The 6,156-nt window shown below is 37.1% G+C and overlaps 1 protein-coding gene across 3 annotated transcripts in view; it reads left to right on the forward strand.

Moving 5' to 3' along the window:
* The first annotated feature begins 1,884 nt into the window (after window positions 1-1,884).
* The window catches only part of LOC106875538 (uncharacterized), an 11,197-nt gene continuing 6,925 nt past the window's right edge, over window positions 1,885-6,156 (forward strand). The window contains exon 1 of one of the 3 annotated variants that reach the window (XM_052971779.2): window positions 1,885-2,389. The gene's annotated coding sequence lies outside the window, so the exon portion shown is untranslated. Of the gene's footprint in view, window positions 2,390-2,606; window positions 3,358-6,156 lie in introns of those variants that run through there. The other 2 variants (XM_052971778.2, XM_089359944.1) reach the window with 2 other exon arrangements.

Consider the following 6,156-nt stretch of genomic DNA (forward strand, 5'->3'; position numbering starts at 1 on the left):
AGGAAGAGAGAGAGACGTGATTGAGGAAGAGAGAGACTTGATTGAGGAAGAGAGAGACGTGATTGAGGAAGAGAGAGAGACGTGATTGAGGAAGAGAGAGACTTGATTGAGGAAGAGAGAGACGTGATTGAGGAAGAGAGAGACGTAATTGAGGAAGAGAGAGACTTGATTGAGGAAGAGAGAGACTTGATTGAGGAAGAGAGAGACTTGATAGAGGAAGAGAGAGACTTGATTGAGGAAGAGAGAGACGTGATTGAGGAAGAGAGAGACGTGATTGAGGAAGAGAGAGACGTGATTGAGGAAGAGAGAGAGACGTGATTGAGGAAGAGAGAGACTTGATTGAGGAAGAGAGAGACGTGATTGAGGAAGAGAGAGACGTAATTGAGGAAGAGAGAGACGTGATTGAGGAAGAGAGAGACGTGATTGAGGAAGAGAGAGAGACGTGATTGAGGAAGAGAGAGACGTAATTGAGGAAGAGAGAGACTTGATTGAGGAAGAGAGAGACGTGATAGAGGAAGCGAGAGACTTGATTGAGGAAGAGAGAGACGTGATTGAGGAAGAGAGAGAGACGTGATTGAGGAAGAGAGAGACTTGTTTGAGGAAGAGAGAGACGTGATTGAGGAAGAGAGAGACGTGATTGAGGAAGAGAGAGACTTGATTGAGGAAGAGAGAGACGTGATTGAGGAAGAGAGAGACGTAATTGAGGAAGAGAGAGACTTGATTGAGGAAGAGAGAGAGAGACGTGATTGAGGAAGAGAGAGACGTGATAGAGGAAGAGAGAGACGTGATTGAGGAAGAGAGAGAGACGTGATTGAGGAAGAGAGAGACTTGATTGAGGAAGAGAGAGAGAGACGTGATTGAGGAAGAGAGAGACGTGATTGAGGAAGAGAGAGACGTGATTGAGGAAGAGAGAGACGTGATTGAGGAAGAGAGAGATAGAGACACAGAGACAGAAGGGAGCTACTGTTATGCGTGTGTAGGAGTAAGGGACAGCCTACAAGAAGAGAGAGGGAGAGAAAGAGAGAGAGAGAGCCAATGACAGAGACTGAGATAGAGAAACAGAGAGACAGAGAACGAGACAGACAGAGAGACAGGAAGAGAGACAGGAAGACAGGCGAAGAGGTGAGAGAGAGATGTGAGAAAAGGTGACAACGCAATAGTAGTAGTAGTAGTAGTAGTAGTAGTAGTAGTAGTAGTAGTAGTAGTAGTAGTAGTTGTTGTTGTTGTTTAGACCCACCACATCAACCGTGATTGAGAAAAGGTATTCGAGGATCAAAAGGTATTCCAGTTGTGACCACCCTGTCTAGAACCGCACTGTGCAATGTTCGCTTCTTGTTCTAAAGACGGGTAAGACAGGTTGTGATTTTGAGGCGAGATTTTGGCTGCTGTTTCTAACAAGTGATGCGACGACTACGTGTATGCGTGTGCAATGCGAGTGCGTGTGTGCGCGCACGCGTGCATTTAAGGGACGATAGTTGACTCGTACTACAGAGCGGATGAGGACAAGCGAAGACAGGACGGGACAGACGAAAAGAAACAATGGTGAGAGAGAAGGGAGGAAGGAAGAGAGAGAGAGGGAGAGAGCGAGAGGGAGGAGGAGAGAGAGGGTTTGGGAAGGAGTGACGGTATATACATACCTGTAAAGGACGAACAGTGAGAGAGAGTGGGGGGAGAGAGAGAAAGAGCATAGCATCACACAGTCCACCACCAACAATCCTGATGAACACAAATAGCTTCCCCCTTCCGCTCTCTGTCTTCTTTTCACCTCTCCCCGTCGCTCTTTATCTCCTCCCCCGTCACGCTTCCTCCCTCTTTTCTGCCTTTCAGGCACGCGAACATCGCGAGCGCTAATGCTTGCCGAGAGTGAGAGAGAGAGGAAAAGACAGACAGAGAGAGTGGGATAGAGAGAGAGAGAAAAGCAAGCAGCCGAGAATATCGAAATGGATAGAAGAGGGGGATGGTAAACATTTAGAAGTAGGAGGAAGAGGAGGAGGAGGAAAAGGAGGAGAAGGATTGATGTGGAAGGTGGAGTAGTTTGAATTTGTGGATTTGGGATGGGGTATGGCGGCCGACGTATAAAATGTCGCGTGTTTGTGTCGCCTAGCCAGAACTCGTGCAAGATTTTTTCAAACAAGCTGCTTGCAAAAAAGAACAAAAACAAAAACAGAAAAAACGACAACACCAACACACACACATATAAATACATACGCACATGCACACACTCACAAACGGACAGCACAATACCATTGCGGCGGCATTACTGTTGTCTGTGTGTGTATAATTTTTTTTTTACTTTTTTTTTTGTTGCAATATTTTCTTTATAATAACTTGAGTTTCATATCACAATCACCATTTATTCTGTCCCTCCAGCAGCATCCTGCCTTCTCCCGTAAGCCAACCTTGAAATTATTGATATTGTGTCTCGTTTGATAGAAATATATATATATATATATATATATATATATATATATATATATATATATAATATATATTTGTATGTATGTGTGTATGTATGTATGTATGTCCATATCGTAAACCTTTAATATTGCACTTAATTTATTTACAATTGTTTATGTGCGTCTAATGCATAACTATACATGCATACATACATACATACATACTTACATACACTCATGCATGCATACATACACACACATACATACATACATGCATGCATGAATGCATACATACATACATACATACATACATACATATATAAATACCTACATACATACAAATCTATATCTACACATACATACATTCATAAGTTTATCTACGGATGTCTATACACATACATATTTTCTACATACATACCGATGTATACTTAAGAGAATTATACACGTACACGCTCAAATACACACACACACACACACACACAAACACGCAAAACAAGCAAGTTTTCGTCACAATTGGATAACATCATGGAATATAACAAACTAAAACAAAATATGAGAAATACATGAGGAAAATTATAACAAAAAAAGCCTATAAAAACGCACAAAAAAAATTAATGGATAAGATACACGACAATGAAAGGAGCTCCTACATGGTCGTTGGACTTGCAAGAAATAGTAGCCAAATCTCCTTCAGTTCATACCAATACCGTCCTCTAAAAGTAGAAGGACTCATTTGGATATTGTAGCCGTACTTGAGAAAAAGAAATAAAATGAAAGGCTACGGTTAGAAAGCCTTTGCTTATTTAATCGTCTGCTCATCGCTGAGCTAACCTGAAGGGAGCTAAACAAACAAATAATAACGAACTTCAACACGAACAACAACGGATATGAAGAAGAAAGATAATGAGAAAAGAATAAAAACAAAATGGAAGACGTACGGAGGAAAATTGCTAAGGACTACGTACGGATGAAATTCAGTAAACAACATCAGTAGCAGCAACAACAATATCAATAACAACAATCCGCGCAACGATGGACTTTACATAACTTCACTATGCATGCATGGCGTGTGTGAGTGTACATATATATATGGGTATATATATATATATATATATATATATATATATATATATACATATACATACATATATATATATATATATATATATATATATATATATATATATATATATATATATATATATATATATACATGTATGTGTGTGTATGTGTGGTATGTAGCTGTGTGTGTGTGTGTGTCTGTGTAATTACGTTGTTAGCTGTAGCTACTCTACTATTACTACCTCAACTACTACTCCATCTTAGCCAGTTTCACTCATTTTCATTTTCATTTTCGTTTTCGTTTTCGCCTAACATAACTCGACTGTTTACTTTAAGCGCATTCTTTCTCTCACTCAATCACTCACTGTTTACTACTGACAACAACAGCGACTACTACTACTACTATTACTACTACTACTACTACTACTACTACTACTACTACTACTACTACTACTACTACTACTGCTACTACTATCAACACCACCTTAATTCCAACTTTTTAAAGTTGTGTGTGTGTGTGTGTGTGCGTGTGTGTGTGTGTGCGTGTGTGTAAGTAGTTTGTGTGTATAATGTTTAAGCATGTATGTGTTTGTGCGTACATGGGAATCTGCGACTATTTGTATACGCGCATGTGTATGTATGTACATATATATATTCATACATATATATGTGTGTGCGTGAGCGTGTGTGTATGTGTAGTCCCCGGTTCAACACTGATTGCTATCAACCAAGAGACCTATGACTAACGACACTCCAATCATGACCACGCCATCTGTTAACCAGATATACACTCAATGTGTCCCTTGACTTTTTATAAGACGTAGGTAGGGCGTATTACATATTGATTATGTGTATGTGCACGCTTGCGTTTACGTGCATGGGTGGGTGTTTGTGTGTGTGGGTGTGTTTGTGTATATTGTAATGTCTGTGTGTGTATGAATGTATATGTCCGTGCGTGTGTGTTTTTCTTTTATTTATTTATTTATTTATTCTATTTTTTGAATTCTAATTTAAGTTTTCTTAGACTTTGCGGTTCTTGTTCATTCCACTCGCTGTTGTTGTTGTTGTTGTTGCTGTTGCTGCAGCTGCTGTTTTTCCGTAGAGGGTCAAATGGACCGATATACAAAAGTATTCCAACCGTAGCCACCCCGTTATTTTATTTTATTTTATTTTATTTTATTTTCTATGACAACAATATCCAATATTTGTGTCCCATTTTTTGTTGTTCTTGTTTAAACGGTAAGTAGTGTTGTGATTGGAGGAAGATTTGACTACTGTTTTTAGCACATCAAGAGATCAATATCAAGGCTCATCCGTTCATTGTTGATTCATAATATTTTCTGACAATCCAACAATTTATCTTTCATCATTTCATTTTTTATTTCTCTTTCACTTTCTTCCTTCTTTTTCCTTCATCCTTCTTTCTTTCCGTTTCCTTGCTTTGCTTTTAAATTTTCAATGTCTTCGTTATTGATGTTATTAGTGTTTATTAATTTCTTTTTCCGGTTCATTCGTCCCATCCTTTAGTTCATTTTCACTATTAGTTGATATATTGCGGGCTGCGATACCCGGCCTTTTACCATGGCATTTAGCAAGTGTCAGCCTACGCAAAACAAATTTCTGCAACGTAGGTGCATGTATAACTGTGATTTAAAGTATCGAACATGAATACATATATGCATACAAACACCCACGCATACATACATATATATATATATACACATACATAAATATATACATGCATACATATATATACATACGTAAATATATACATGCATACATATATATACATACGTAAATATATACGTGCATATATATATATATATATATATATATATATATATATATATATATATATATGTATATATATACATATACATATATATATATACATATACAAATATATGTATATAGCATGCTTATATACATACACATGCATATATATATGTGTGTGTGTGTGTGTGTACGTGTGTGTATACATATATATGCATACATGTAGTCATATAAATATGCATATATATATATATATATATATATATATATATATATATATATATATATATATATATATATATATATATATACATACATATATATATATACACATATATATATGCATATATATATATATACATATATATATGCATATATATATATATATATATATATATATATATATATATATATATATATATATTGACATACGTACGTTCGTACATAGAAAAATACATATGCACTCATACAAGCATACATACACATGTATTTTTAAACATAAAAATTTTATCGGGACCGGCCGAATTGAGAGAATTCCTTTTGAGAGAATTCCTTTTGTTACTGGGTTCAGATCACGCCATGTTTGACTTTGTCATCCATCTGGGGGTAAAAGGGTGGTTTCGGTGAAATAAATACCGATTAAGTTCTAGGGACCGGGGAGATGTAAGTGTGATGAAATTCCGGCTGTTCCTTTCCTTGCCTTAATGTGTGTTAATGTTTGTGTGTGTGTGAGAGTGTATGTGTGTGTACGTGTGTCTGCGTATGCGCACGCGCGTGCGTGTGTATGCTTCCTTGTGTCTCTGCTAGAAATCAGATTTCCCTGAAGGCATGTCAAGACAAATCGAATCGAATCGAAATTCCTACTACATAGTTCCACATTAAAGTAAAATAGACAAGATAAATCAATATATATATATATATATAT

This window comes from Octopus bimaculoides, chromosome 11 (assembly GCF_046866305.1).
Source record: "Octopus bimaculoides isolate indiv1 chromosome 11, ASM4686630v1, whole genome shotgun sequence".
Classification (NCBI taxonomy): Eukaryota; Metazoa; Mollusca; class Cephalopoda; order Octopoda; family Octopodidae; genus Octopus; species Octopus bimaculoides.